The 15,918-nt window shown below is 44.9% G+C and overlaps 1 protein-coding gene across 2 annotated transcripts in view; it reads left to right on the top strand.

Moving 5' to 3' along the window:
- Positions 1-15,918, top strand: part of LOC129837428 (cyclin-dependent kinase 14-like) — a 208,231-nt gene that overhangs the window by 29,407 nt on the left and 162,906 nt on the right. Inside the window, exon 1 of one of the 2 annotated variants that reach the window (XM_055903579.1) lies at positions 15,328-15,697. The exons of the other annotated variant lie outside the window; for it this stretch is intronic. The gene's annotated coding sequence lies outside the window, so the exon portion shown is untranslated. Of the gene's footprint in view, positions 1-15,327; positions 15,698-15,918 lie in introns of those variants that run through there. 2 annotated transcript variants of the gene reach the window in all.

Below are 15,918 nucleotides of genomic sequence, written 5' to 3'. Positions count from 1 at the left end.
TATGGCAGGCGAAAACCTAAGAAAAATCCAACCAGGAAGTGGGAAATCTGAGGTTTGTAGTTTTTCAAGTCATTGCCTTTCAAATATACAGTGTAAATGAGGTCATATTGCACTTCCTAAGGCTTCCACTAGATGTCAACAGTCTTTAGAACCTTTTTTCAGGCTTCTACTATGAAGGGGGAGCGAATAAGAGCTGCTTGACTAAGGGGTCTGGCAGAATGCCATGAGCTAAGTCTCGCGCGCGGCCGTGAGCGAGCTGCGTTTCTTTTCATTTCTAAAGACAAAGGAATTGTCCGGTTGAAACATTATTGAAGATTTATGATAAGAACATCCTAAAGATTGATTCTATACATCGTTTGACATGTTTCTACGAACTGTAATAGAATTTTTTTGACTTTTCGTCTGGACTTTTGGTCGGGCTGGGGTGCGCTAACAAAAAGGAGGTATTTGGACATAAAGATGAACTTTATCGAACAAAACAAACATTTATTGTGGAACTGGGATTCCTGGTAGTGCATTCTGATGAAGATCATCAAAGGTAAGTGAATATTTATAACGCTATTTCTGACTTTTACTGACTCCACAACATGGTGGGTATCTGTATGGCTTGTTTTTGTGGCTTAGCGCTATACTCAGATTATTGCATGGTGTGCTTTTTCCGTAAAGCTTTTTTGAAATCTGACACAGCGGTTTAATTAAGGATAAGTATATCTTTAATTCTATGCATAACACTTGTATCTTTTATCAAAGTTTATGATGAGTATTTCTGTAAATTGATGTGGCTCTCTGCAAACTCGCCGGATTTTTTTCGAGGCACAACATTACTGAACATAACCCGTATACTGAGATTTTTGTATACTGAGATATAAATATGAACTTTATCGAACAAAACATACATGTATTGTGTAACATGAAGTCCTATGAGTGCCATCTCACGAAGATCATCAAAGGTTAGTGATTAATTGTATCTCTATTTCTGCTTTTTGTGACTCCTCTCTTTGGCTGAAAAATGGCTGTATGTTTTTGTGACTAGGCGCTGACCTAACATAATCAAATGGTGTGCTTTTGCTGTAAAGCCTTTTTGAAGTGGGACATGATGGCTAGATTAACAAGAAGTTAAGCTTTAATTTGGTGTATTGCACTTGTGAATGTATGAAAGTTAAATATTTCAAAATAATATTTTTGAATTTTGCGCTCTGCCATTTCAGCGGATGTTGTCGAGCCTTATTAAGCATCTCCAATCCAAAATTAAATCTAGAATCGGCTTCCTATTTCGCAACAAAGCATTCTTCACTCATGCTGCCAAACATAGCCTCGTAAAACTGACTATCTTACCGATCCATGACTTCGGTGATGTCATTTACAAAATAGCCTCCAACACTCTACTCAGCAAATTGGATAGCCAGAAGAGGACTGGCCACCCCTCATAGCCTGGTTCCTCTCTAGGTTTCTTCCTAGGTTTTGGCCTTTCTAGGGAGTTTTTCCTAGCCACCGTGCTTCTCACCTGCATTACTAGCTGTTTGGGGTTTTAGGCTGGGTTTCTGTACAGCACTTCGAGATATTAGCTGATGTACGAAGGGCTATATAAAATAAAATAAAATTGATTGATTGGATGCAGTCTATCACAGTGCCATCCTTTTTGTCACCAAAGCCCCATATATTACCCACCCACTGCGACCTGTATGCTCTCGTTGGCTGGCCCTCGCTTCATATTCGTCACCAAACCAACTGGCTCCAGGTCATCTATAAGTCTTTGCTAGTTAAATCCCCGCCTTATCTCAGCTTATTGGTCACCATAGCAGCACCCACCCGTAGCACGCGCTCCAGCAGGTATATTGCACTGGTCACCCCCAAAGCCAATTCCTCCTTTCCTTCCAGTTCTCTGCTGCCAATGACTGGAACGAACTGCAAAAATCTCTGAAGCTGGAGACTCATATCTCCCTCACTAGCTTTAAGCACCAGCTGTCAGAGCAGCTCACAGATCATTGCACCTGTACATAGCCCATCTGTAAATAGCCCATTCAACTACCTCATCCCTGTTTTGTTTTTGTTTTTTCGCTCCTTTGCACCCCAGTATCTCTACTTGCACATTCATCTTCTGCACATTCATCTTCTGCACATCTATCACTCTATCACTGTTTAATTGCTAAATTGTAATTTATTCACCACTACGGCCTATTTATTGCCTTACCTTCCTAATCTTACCTCATTTGCACACACTGTGTATAGACTTTTCTATTGTGTTATTGACTGTACGTTTGTTTATTCCATGTGTAACTCTGTGTTGTTTGTGTCGCACTGCTTTGCTTTATCTTGGCCAGGTCGCAGTTGTAAATGAGAACTTGTTCTCAACTGGCCTACCTGGTTAAATAAAGGTGAAATAATATTTTTTTCAATCATTAAAGGAATGGGGAGTTTTTCAGGATGAAAAAGAAACGGAGTGGAGCCAAGCAAATCAAATCATTCGCCGAAAACAACATGTGTAGACCTTACAGTGAAATGCTTACAAGCCCTTAACCAACAATGCTTTGAGAAAAAAAGTGTTAAGAAGTAGAAATAGATAAGAAGAAAATAGAACATAAAAGTAACAAATTATTAAACAGCAGCAGTAAAATATCAAGCAAGGCTATATACAGGGGGTACCAGTACAAATTCAATGTGCCGGTTAGTCGAGGTAATTGAGGTAATATGTACATGTAGGTAGAGTTAAAGTGACTATGCATAGATTATAAACAGAGTAGCAGCAGCGTAAAAGAGGGGTCTGGGTAGCCCCTTAATTAGCTGTTCAGGAGTCTTATGGCTTGGGGGTAGAAGCTGTTAAGAAGCCTTTTGGACCTAGACTTGGCTCTCCGGTAACGCTTGCCGTGCGGTAGCAGAGAGAACAGTCTATCACTAGGGTGGCAGGAGTCTTTGACAATTTTTAGGGCCTTCCTCTGACACAACCTGGTATAGAGGTCATGGATTTTAGGAGCTTGGCCCCAGTGATATACTGGGCCGTATGCACTACCCTCTGTAGTGCCTTGCGGTCAGAGGCCGAGCAGTTGCCATACCAGGCAGTGATACAACCAGTCAGGATGCTCTCGTGGTGCGGATGTAGAACCTTTTGAGGTTCTGAGGACCCATGCCAAATCTTTACAGTCTCCTGAGGGGGAATAGGCTTTGTCGTGCCCTCTTCACGACTGTCTTGATGTGGTTGGACCATGTTAGTACGTTGGTGATGTGGACACTAAGGAACTTGAAGCTCTCAACCTGCTCCACTACAGCCACGTCGATGAGAATGGGGCGTGCTCGGCCCTCTTTTTCCTGTAGTCCACAATCATCTCCTTTGTCTTGATCACGTTGAGGGAGAAGTTGTTGTCCTGGCACCACACGGCCAGGTCTCAGACCTCCCTGTAGGCTGTCTCATCATTGTCGGTGATCAGGGTTAGCACTGTTGTGTCATCTGCAAACTTGATGATGGTGTTGGAGTCGTGCCTGGCCTTGCAATTATGAGTAAACAGGGAGTTACGGAGGGGAATGAGCACGCACACCTGAGGGGCCCCCGTGTTGAGGATCAGCGTGGCGGATGTGTTGTTACCTACCCTTACCACCTGGGGGCGGCCCGTTAGGAAGTCCAGGATCCAGTTGCAGAGGAAGGTGTTTAGTCCCAGGATCCTTAGCTTAGTGATGAGTTTTGAGGGCACTATGGTGCTGAACGCTGAGCTGTAGTCAATGAATAACATTCTCACGTAGCTGTTCCTTTTATCCCGGTGGGAAAGGGCAATGTTGAGTGCAATAGAGATTGCATCATCTGTGGATCTGTTGGCGCGGTATGCAAATTGGAGTGGGTCTAGGGTTTCTGGGATAATGGTGTTGATGTGAGCCATGAACAGGCTTTCAAAACACTTCATGGCTACAGATGTGAGTGCTATGGGTCTGTAGTCATTTAGGCAGCTTACCTTAGTGTGCTTGGGCACAGGGACTATGGTGGTCTGCTTGAAACATGTTGGTATTACAGACTCAGTGTGGGACTGGTTGAAAATGTTAGTGAAGACACTTGCCAGTTGGTCAGCGCATGCTCAGAGTACACGTCCTGGTAATCCGTCTGGCCCTGCGGCCTTGTGAAATGTGACCTGTTTAAAGGTCTTACTCACATCGGCTACGGAGAGCGTGATCACTCAGTCGTCCGGAACAGCTGGTGCTCTCATGCATGTTTCAGTGTTACTTGCCTCGAAGCGAGCATAGAAGTAATTTAGCTCATCTGGTAGGTTGGTGTCACTGGGCAGCTCGTGGCTGTGCTTCCCTTTGAAGTCTGTAATAGTTTGCAAGCCCTGCCACATCCGACCAGCGTCAGTGCCAGTGTAGTACGGTTCAATCTGAGTCCTGTATTGGCGCTTTGGCTGTTTGATGGTTCGTTGGAGGGTATAGCGGGATTTCTTATAGACTTCCGGATTAGAGTCCCGCTCCTTGAAAGCGGCAGCTCTACCCTTTAGATCAGTGCGGATGTTTCCTGTAATCCATGGCTTCTGATTGGGGTATGCTCGTACGGTCACTGTGGGGACGAAATCATTGATGCTTGTATTGATGAAGCCAGTGACCGATGTGGTATACTCCTCAATGCCATCGGAAGAATCCCGGAACATAATACAGTCTGTGCTAGCAAAACAGTCCTGTAGTTTAGCATCTGCTTCATCTGACCACTTTCTTATTGACAGAGTAACTGGTCCTTCCTGCCACAGTTTTTGCTTGTAAGCTGGTGATTCCAGGATAGAATTATGGTCAGAAAAGCACAGGTAAAATCCTAGAGGAAATACTGGTTCAGTCGTCTTTACAGCAGACACTGGGAGATTAATTCACCTTTCAGCAGAACAAATCTGGAAAGCTCTTAGAGACTTACCCAGAAAGACTCTGTAATCGCTGCCAAAGGTGATTCTAACATGTATGGGTGTTGAATACTTTTATTTTTTATATATTTTTTTACATATATAAAAATTTTCCTTCCACTTTACAGAGTATTTTGTTTAAATCATTGACAAAAATGCAATTTCAATCAATTTTAATCCCACTTTCTAACACAACAAAATGTGGAATAAGTCAAGGAGTGTGAATACTATTGTCACGTATACTCCTTCTCTGGCCTCTAGGTCACCGTACTGCTGATTATTACGCACACCTGTCACCATCGTCACGCGCACCAGCGCTTATTGACACTCATCTGGACTCCATCACCTCCTTGATTACCTGCCCTATTTTTGTCACTCCCTTTGGCTCCTTCCCCAGGCATATTGTTTCTGTGTTTCATGTCGGTGCTTATTGTTATTTTTAATTTTTTTGTTCATGTTCGTTTATTTATTACATTTATTCACTCCCTGAACTTGCTTCCCGATTCTCAGCGTACGTCGTTGCAACTTTCTGAAAGCACTGTAGCACCTTTTCTTCTAAGATTGTACGTGCACGATTCTCACAATTCTCACAATTCTATATGTAAACGGTACCGGAGCACCAAGTCTAGGACCAAAAGGCTCCTTAACAGCTTCTACCCCCAAGCCATAAGACTGCTGAACAATTAATCAAATGGACACTTGGACTATTTACATTGACCCCCCCCCCCCCCCCCCCCCAATACTACTACTCGTTGTTTATTATCTATGCATAGTCACGTTACAAATTACATCGACAAACCTGTACCCCCGCACATTACTAGGTACTGGTACCCGCTGTACATAGCCTCGTTATTGTTATCTCATTTTCTTGTATTACATTTGGATATCATTTTTTCTTTTTTTAACTTTATTAAGTAAATATTTTCTTAATTCTATTTCTTGAACTGCATTTTGGTTAAGGGCTTGTAAGTAAGCATTTCACCTGTTGTATTCGGCACATGTGACAAATACAATTTCATTTGATTGCAATTGGATGCTGTGATTTGATGTTCACAATATATTGCTCACTACATGTCTGCTGCAGAGAGACAATAGAGAGCCATGAGACAATGTTTTTCGAACAGTCAAGGAAATAAAAGTGCTGAAAACATGTTGTCTCACTATTTAAAAATGAGATGTTTTTGGCGCAGGTACAGCCCTAGCTACAGTAGCAATAAAAAATAATACATTTTCAGAGTGGCAAGAGGATCAATAATTAAACAACTTCGGGACACACACGTGAATTGAATGATGCAAATCATGTTCCGCTTACAAATAAAACAAGCATGAAATTCAAATTAACAAGTACCCCGTGTCGTTTTGCAAGATTTAAACCTCTGTAACAGTTAAACATTTAATTTGAGAGGTGTTTCATCTGTTACGTGTCAAGTCTCGAAGTCAGACATTAGCAAATGCATGTGGCAAACAGTATAATTAGGCACGCCTCTCCATTCTTTTGTATTAAATTGCACAAACTCTAAACATATGGCAGTGCTTGTCGGGATAGCACTTCACTCTGAAACCTGCAGCCTTGCTGGATTGGTCAAAGTGGCTAAAGGAGGGTCTAATTAGCCCCTACCTACACCCTCGATCATTTTCACTCCCTCAGCTTTCACACTTGTGCAAACGGCGGACTCGCACATGAGCGCGCAAATGGAGGGCTGAGGGTACGGGGGTGATTTGGGATTCAGCCAGGGTCTTACTGCAGTGTCCGACCCCTCCTCTGTCTGTGTGTGTAGTTGTTGGTGATTAGATGTTGAGCAGCAGCTGGTGTCTATATTAAACCCTCTAATTAACTCTGAACGACGGCAGCAGCAGGTTAGTCCGACTCGTTTGGATCACACACACACACCACACACACACACACACACACACACACACACACACACACACACACACACACACACACACACACACACACACACACACACACACACACACAGTCAGATGTAATTATGGAGGATATGTGCTGATTCCCATAACTAACTACTCCTCTGCTCCGGGAAAACATGCCAAATGAACCAAGCTGTAAATGTCAAAGTCTGAATTATTAATCACTGCAGCAACACATGCTGTTATGACTGCACAATGCTGCATAAATGGAAGTTTAATGGACATTTTAGTCAATCACAAACATAATCAGATGTGATGGGTGTTTTTGTATGCAGGGAGGAAGTTCTTCTGCAGTGAGATCAAAGAATTCTCTAGAACACTGAAGATGCAGTCCCATCCATGGATACACTATACCGACATAGTATGTTGCAATTTGGCTGCTGATCACCTCCTCATTTATACAGTACTGTAGTTTCCACATCCTACTGAATGGAGGAATGGAAATATGGAAATCTCCTCACTCTCTGGAAAGCTGGCAAAAGCTGCTTTGTTGACAGCCCTGCTTGGCTGAAATGGAGTGGTAACAAAGGCTGTCTTTCTTCCTCCGTAGCTCTGTCGCTATCTCTGTGAGGCTGTGACCTCCTCCTATCTAAAGCCCGATAAGGAACTTTGTCATTCAACAGTTTACCAGCCCGCCTACCAGCCAGCAAAGGGGATGGAAGAGTTGTTTTCTTTCTCTCCATTGAAGATATTTAGTGCTGCTTGCTACTTCACTTTGATAACAGCAGAAAAAAATAAGATTTTAAATTTACCATACCTCGGTCTTACAAATTATCTGTGACAAGACTGTAGTATTTGCTTAATACCTTTTATTTTAGTAAAGATTATATACGGTCTCAACAGAGGGCTAGCGATAACCTATTGGCTTCATTAGAAGGACTGGCTGAACAGAGACTAGGGCCTCTGAGATTACTCCCATGCTTTATGATGTCATTTCCTGCCCTGATGAGAATGGGAGAGGAGAGGACTTACCCTTCTGTGTCTGAGCCCAAAATTACTTAGAGTTGTATCACAGTTGGACTAAGGATGAATGAATGGCCTGAGATGAATCTCTCATGTGATGGCATAGCAGTTAAATCTTTGTTTGAATGGAAACTTGCCAATTAATTAGTCAATCATTGTTCTAAACCTTTCTGTCCCTGTGGTAGAGCATGATGTCATCCTAGTGGTATGTTCCAACGTCCCTGTTACTCAGTGTTGAGATTCACATCTTGAGAACAGAGATTCTCTCTTAATGGCACTGGATGAGACTGGTGTTAGTCAGATTCTGTGTGGACAATGCTCTGATTGAATAGGACTCTAGTCTATGATGGAGGTACCAATAGTACAGAGAAGGGCTCATATGTTTCTGAGGCATTGCTTTAATATGGCATGTCAACGACAGTCTTGTCACCTAATAGTCTCTCTTGATATTGGCAGTTGTGGCATATTCTTGTTTGATAGTGTTAATCAATGCACTGCTCCTCTGACTGTGCTGATCTTATCTCACCTGTTGGTGAGTCATTGCCATCTACTGGTCACATGATGCTCTGAGTTCATTTAACGTTTATTTGTAGTTTTGTCTCGTCGTGTTGTGGTCATTCACAGTTCCAATCTGTCCCTTCTGTCTTTGGAGCAACAATCACTAGTCAGCAAGGTAGACAGCAGTTAAGACCATATCTAACTTGAAAGGTAGAGTACGCTGTCATTTAACTTTCTGCTGAAAGTGCTCCTAATAATAGGCTTAGGTCTTATCTCCTTTCTCTCAGCAGTCTGAAATGCCAAGTTTATTCACCCTTCATTTGAAACCATCTTCCTGCAAATTACGTCTCCACTCTCACTTTAGAAATCCATCCAGGCAGTTGACTTGATAAACTCAGCACCACCACCCAGAACCACGTAACGTTCCATTGTTACAAAGGAGGATCCTCTCTGAAGTCATACATAGCCCCATATCCCTACACTTCTAGTGAACCTCAACCTCGGGGATCCTCCTCTCTCCTCCTGGTCCATCTGAAGGCAGTATGAAGCAGGGTCATCCCAAGGCCAATCCACTGTTAGATGTCTTTCTCTAGCCCTATGGCTCCATGGCTCCCAGACTTCTCCTCTTTGTGGATGATGCTAGCTCAACTACCATCTCTCTGAGAGTTCATCTGTTCTCCTGGAGCTGCTGGACCGCATCCCAAATGGCACTCTATTCCATATGTAAATTACTACTTCTGACCAGGGACCATAGGGTTCTGGTCAAAAGTAGTGCACTATGTAGGGAATAGGGTCCCATTTAGGACACATCGTTGTACCCAGAGCTGCTCAGTGATAAATAGAATAGAGATTATAGCTCTTCTTCTTTCAATTCAGCCGGCGCTGACTCCGGAGCAGAGTCTTATTCATGTCGCTGGGATTGCAGTTATCAGCCTGAGTGATTTGCATTTTAGTCAGCAACAAAGCCACAAAGCTTCAGGGTGATTCCTCACTAGCAAACAGACAGACAAGACAGGCCAACTGATGAGCTATTTGTCCATTCCCGCTATTAAGAAGTAATTGTTTGAAGACCATGTCCCCTTAGGCCCGAGGCTACAGGTGTTGTTTCATTAATCAGTCTTCAATTAATTGCAACGCTGAGCTGTGGAGGTAATCAGCAGGTTTTCCAATAAGCAGTGTTGTGTTTAGTGCTGTTGTGGCGGCTGGGTGTGTTATGTCTTGGTGTTTGTGATTGGGTCTCTTCTATTGATCTGATGCTGCCTGGGCCCAGAGGTGGAGGACACAGAGGAGAGAGGAGCAGAATAACAATGACAGGCCTGATGGAGGGAGAGAGAGGGAGGGAGGGAAGAGGGAGGGAGGGAGAGAGGGAAGGGGGGAGAGAGAGAGGGAGCATGGAGTCTGTCTTCTGGAGGAGAGCCAGGGGCGTGTCACCAGCATCCTAAAACCTAATGCAGAAGGGGGAGGGAGGCGGAGGAGAGGGGAGGAACAGATGTGCTGTCTCAGTTCAGGAGGAATATCACTGTTTATTCTATCCTCGTGAGGACCAAACATTTATTTCCATTCAAAATCCTATTTTCCCTAACCCGTAACACAGAGCATAAACCCAACTCCTAACCCTAATTCTAACCCTAAACCTAACCCCTTAACTTAAAATAGACTTTGTCCTCATGGGGATGTGGGAAATGTCCGCATTAAGGAGAAGTTTCCTTGTTTTACTATCCTTGTGGGGATGAGGATAGAACAAGACCACACACACACACACACATACACACACACACACACACACACACACACACACACACACACACACACACACACACACACACACACACACACACACACACACACACACACACACACACACACACACACACACACACACACACCAAAACAAACAGCTGGACTGAGAAAAGCACCAGCTGTGTGGTGGTTTAGTTTGTCTTGTGTAGGATGTGCTGTACCTCATCATGGCTGATGTGAAGTGGATATGGGGTTTCTGCTGTGTTATATGCTTTTGCCCTTGGAGAACTGTCTCCTTCCTCAGAGAGGTGAATCAGTCAGGGATCGGAATGCTCTGAGGAGTCTAATATATGGACCTATTCACTGTGTATGTACTCCCTTATTCTCACTGTATAAATACTACAACATGATTTCACTGTATGAATACAGCATCACAGTCAGGCAGGCTCTAAGATGAAATATATTGTGTATGGTGCCCAAGCAGGGCTAAGCCAATTATAGCAGGCAGTGTGATGCAAATGTGATGTTCACTGGCAGTGTGAATACAGTGAGCTGGTTTTAATGGCCTTCCTAACGGCTGTTTCTTTCATCTCATCTGCCTACAAAGTTGGCCAACAGAAGTTGAACTCTAGAATGATCATATCTGTGCATATGTGAAGTCAGCCATTTTAGTCCCTGTCCCTGTCCCTGTCAATGAAACATGAATGACCACAGAGATGCATCAGCCTGTAGGCAAACAATACAAGGTTATACTGTCTCTGTGCTATCTATGCTTTAATACTTAGCTTAAGTGTCACTGCCACATTGCTTTACTGCTATTTAATTTGACTTTGTTATTTGCTAAGTTTTTATCACTAAGGAGTTTTCTAATGATATGGACTCGGATGTTAATTCCCTTTTTTATTTTTATTTTACCCATTTGTACTGTGTGAGGAAGTCCAGCCCAGGGAGTGTGGTGTCTTCTCTCTGTCATCTCATGGTCCAGAAACATGAATGCATCCCGTTATAAGGCAGAAGTTTGGGCTATTTGCAACTGAACGCCGTCTCGGTACAAAAGCCCTGTGATCAGTACAAAAGCCCAAATGACACGGCCTGTGATTCTGGAGCTTGTTCATTAGACTTCCAAATGAGACAAATTGCCCTGGCACTCTGGAGCTTGAGGAACAGTACACAAAGAAATGCTTAACTTGTCTTAATTCAGTAGCTGTTAACTTACATTAGTAATCTTAATGAGACCCAGGTAGTTTGAAGAGATCTGTACCAAACAATATACACACCTAATATATTCATTTTGGAGGGGAGTTCAGAAGGGGGAAGTGAGGCTGCTATTGGTGTCTCTAGTATTTTATAAGAAGCATGACGATTTAACTGAAATAACATATTTAATACCATCCAAAATGGTTTGAAAAATAGCAAGCGGCACCTACTGCATAGGATATATCAGTATTATAGTATATCAGCAGTATGTACCTTTTCATATCTTTAACGATGACACAACAGTCCAACCCCTTCACCTTTTGATTGCTACTTAACCACATTGTCTTTCCTTGTTGTGACTGATGTGTTTCAGTAATGTTTCTGGGGTGTTATCTGGTGGTTGGTTACGATGCTGGTGTTCAGGTGTCTGATATGGAGAGAGTGTTATTACATTACCCCTCCCCTGATGGATGGGAGGATGGAGGGAGAGAGTGTTATTACATTACCCCTCCCCTGATGGATGGGAGGATGGAGGGAGAGAGTGTTATTACATTACCCCTCCCCTGATGGATGGGAGGATGGAGGGAGAGAGTGTTATTACATTACCCCTCCCCTGATGGATGGGAGGATGGAGGGAGAGAGTGTTATTACATTACCCCTCCCCTGATGGATGGGAGGATGGAGGGAGAGAGTGTTATTACATTACCCCTCCCTTGATGGATGGGAGGATGGAGGGAGAGAGTGTTATTACATTACCCCTCCCCTGATGGATGGGAGGATGGAGGGAGAGAGTGTTATTACATTACCCCTCCCCTGATGGATGGGAGGATGGAGAGAAAGAGTGTTATTACATTACCCCTCCCCTGATGGATGGGAGGATGGAGGGAAAGAGTGTTATTACATTACCCCTCCCCTGATGGATGGGAGGATGGAGGGAGAGAGTGTTATTACATTACCCCTCCCCTGATGGATGGGAGGATGGAGGGAGAGAGTGTTATTACATTACCCCTCCCCTGATGGATGGGAGGATGGAGGGAGAGAGTGTTATTACATTACCCCTCCCCTGATGGATGGGAGGCTTGAGGGAAAGAGTGTTATTACATTACCCCTCCCTTGATGGATGGGAGGATGGAGGGAGAGAGTGTTATTACATTACCCCTCCCCTGATGGATGGGAGGCTTGAGGGAGAGAGTATTATTACATTACCCCTCCCTTGATGGATGGGAGGATGGAGGGAAAGAGTGTTATTACATTACCCCTCCCCTGATGGATAGGAGGATGGAGGGAGAGAGTGTTATTACATTACCCCTCCCTTGATGGATGGGAGGATGGAGGGAAAGAGTGTTATTACATTACCCCTCCCCTGATGGATAGGAGGATGGAGGGAGAGAGTGTTATTACATTACCCCTCCCCTGATGGATGGGAGGATGGAGGGAGAGAGTGTTATTACATTACCCCTCCCCTGATGGATGGGAGGATGGAGGGAGAGAGTATTATTACAATACCCCTCCCCTGATGGATGGGAGGATGGAGGGAGAGAGTGTTATTACATTACCCCTCCCTTGTGGGATGGGAGGATGGCGGGAAAGAGTGTTATTACATTACCCCTCCCCTGATGGATGGGAGGATGGAGGGAGAGAGTGTTATTACATTACCCCTCCCCTGATGGATGGGAGGATGGAGGGAGAGAGTGTTATTACATTACCCCTCCCCTGATGGATGGGAGGATGGAGGGAGAGAGTGTTATTACATTACCCCTCCCCTGATGGATGGGAGGATGGAGGGAGAGAGTGTTATTACATTACCCCTCCCCTGATGGATGGGAGGATGGAGGGAGAGAGTGTTATTACATTACCCCTCCCCTGATGGATGTTAGGATGGAGGGAGAGAGTGATTGAAACACGACCCAGGCCCTGGCCCTGTAACCTGAGAAAGATAAACTCTCTCTCTCTCAGCCCTGAAACCCTGAAAACAAGGAAACATATACAGACAACACATGAGAGAGAGAGGGAGAGAGAGGTAGTGCGAGTGGATGGGTTATGATGCATGGCAGGGATGGGAGGGAGTAATGATGATTGGAGGACTTGTAGGGTTGCTGTAGACTAAAGTGGATATACAGATTGCTTTTCTCCTCTGTGAGCCCAGCTGTGTGAAGGGGGGAGTATGAGAGGAGAGGAGAGAGGGATGGATGGATGGATAGCAGTAGTGGTCAATGGTGAAAGGCTGAAGGGCATGCCGTGTCAGTGCGGATGGAGGGATGGAAAGGATGGATGACAGGAGAGAAAGGGCAGGCCAGAGGGCACTGCTACTGTGTTGCTCCCAGTCAGATGAATCTCTCTCTGGTCTATCAGCTCCCCACTGTGTCTCTAGCCCCACTTCCTCTCACTTCCTCTCACTTCCTTTCCCTCTAACCCCCCTTTCATTATCATCATTACACAGGCCCTCACCCATACCCCTTCCCTCTCTCTCTCTCCCTCTCAGCTGGTGGTCCTTCTGGTTCCCTGTGTGTGTGTGGGTTTGTAGCAGGCAGGGTGTCCTGTGTCCTGAATAATACATGACCCAGAGCCCTCTTGGATTCTCCACCATTGCACTAGGACCCTCCAATACTGCCAGCAAGCCCCCTCAGTGTGTGTGTGCATGCATGTGTGTTTTGAATAAAGCTTATAGTTAGTTCAGGCAGCTTATTGTTCCTGTCAGGGGATGTCTGGATCTCTTGTAGGATATCCTCAGTTGTTATGTGGATATATGTACAATAACAAACAACCAGCTCGCTTGAACTGGATGTCAGCCGCACCAATATGTCGGAAGAAACACTGTTTGATTGACGATCGGAGTCAGCTTTCAGGTGCCCGGCCCTGTCACAAGATGTTAGTTGCTAAGGGAAGCCCCACCGGTCAAACCCTCCACTACCCCGGACAGTGCTGAACCAATTGTGCGCTGTCGTCCTATGGTGCTCTCGGTCACAACAGGTTGTGGCACAGCCTGGGATCGAACCGCAGGCTGTGGTGGTGCATCAGCACTGCAGTGCAGTGCTTTTGACCGCTGCGCCACCCAGGACCCCTTTCACAGATTAATATTCTATTAGGATGCTAAGTGTTTCCTGAATTATATTCTATGATTGCCAGGGTAGAATGCCCATTTGTTAGCCTCGAGATATAACATTGTTAATGTGGATTTCACGCTTTTCTGCCTGATATCAGGTATGTTAATGAAGAGCCTCCACAACACAATGGACAAACTCTGGTTCCTATGGCAACACGCCTGTCAGTCAGGGCATGAGATGGAGAGAAAGAAAAAGATAGGTAGAGGAGGAGAGAGAGAGGAAGAGAGCAAGACTGATACTAAGAAAGTGAGATAGAGTAACATTTCTCTCCCTCTATCTATGGTTTGTGGTGTACTATGTGACAGGGACATGATGTTGGCGTTTTCACAAATTGCGCTGTCACAGTGGAAGATAATTCGTTGACCTCTATACCCTATCTGAATGACACACACACACACACACACACACACACACACACACACACACACACACACACACACACACACACACACACACACACACACACACACACACACACACACACACACACACACACACACACACACTACTTCCATATGAAAAATTGAAGAGACAATATCAGATGAATGTATTCTGAATGTAATATGTTGTGAGAGCTAGTTGACTTTCTGCTGTCTCCTGCTATGGCTCCATGCAGTGTAAATAAGCAGAGAGGCTAAACCCTGACAGCACTTAAGGAGTGTCTCCCCATGCATCTCTCCTCTGTGATTGTTGTTGATGCTTCTCATCCAGGGCTAGATTAATGGATGCAGGCTGGCAGGGTATGGCAAGGGTTTCATATTTCATCTAAGTGCTGCAGACTAAGTGTGTACTGTACTGTGCTATCCAGAGAGAAGAGAGATAGAGGAGAGATAGACACAATCAATAGTGTTTGAGCCCCGTCTCTCCCTGTTGCCAACCCCAGCTCAGTGCACGCATGGTCTAACCCAGCTAAACTGCTACACTGATATTGCTAATGCTGCAGACACTGCTGCTGCTGCTGCCACAATCTGCTTCCTCTAACTCCACCGGCCGCACCATCTCTCATCACTAAACGGGGGCCGCCGACACTCCAGGATCGCTGACATGGACACAGGAGAACCCCTCAGCCATCTGCTGCGTCACAGCCCGTCTCCTAACGCACCTCTCGTCTCAAATCACAACACATCATCTCTCTTCGTCCAGCGCCCGGGAGGATTGTGACGCGTCAGTCTGCCACTTCCCCCCCTCCAGTTTCACTCCCCCCTGTGTTGTAGTACAATCTCCTCGTTTCCAACCTGCCAGGGCTAGCAGGAGAGAGAGGGAGAGACAGAGCAAGGGATAGAGAGGGAGATGTTTTGAGTTTGTTAGCAGGGAAATGAGAGGAGAGTGATTGGTGTTAGTGGTGTGGTGTGTTCCGTCTGCTCTCCAGAGAATCCCAGGTGAGCTGTGTCCTGCTATAAGGTAAGAAGACAAACTGATTACTGATGATTTCTCCTCCTCCTCCTCCCCAAATCCCTAGTTCCCTCTCTCCCTTCATCTCTCTCTCGCGGTAGAGCAGTGCGTGTGTGTGTGTGTGTGTGTGTGTGTGTGTGTGTGTGTGTGTGTGTGTGTGTGTGTGTGTGTGTGTGTGTGTGTGTGTGTGTGTGTGTGTGTGTGTGTGTGTGTGTGTGTGTGTGTGTGTG

The sequence above is a fragment of the Salvelinus fontinalis genome, chromosome 38 (genome assembly GCF_029448725.1).
Source record: "Salvelinus fontinalis isolate EN_2023a chromosome 38, ASM2944872v1, whole genome shotgun sequence".
Taxonomy (NCBI): domain Eukaryota; kingdom Metazoa; phylum Chordata; class Actinopteri; order Salmoniformes; family Salmonidae; genus Salvelinus; species Salvelinus fontinalis.
This window is presented reverse-complemented; position numbering and strand designations above follow the sequence as displayed.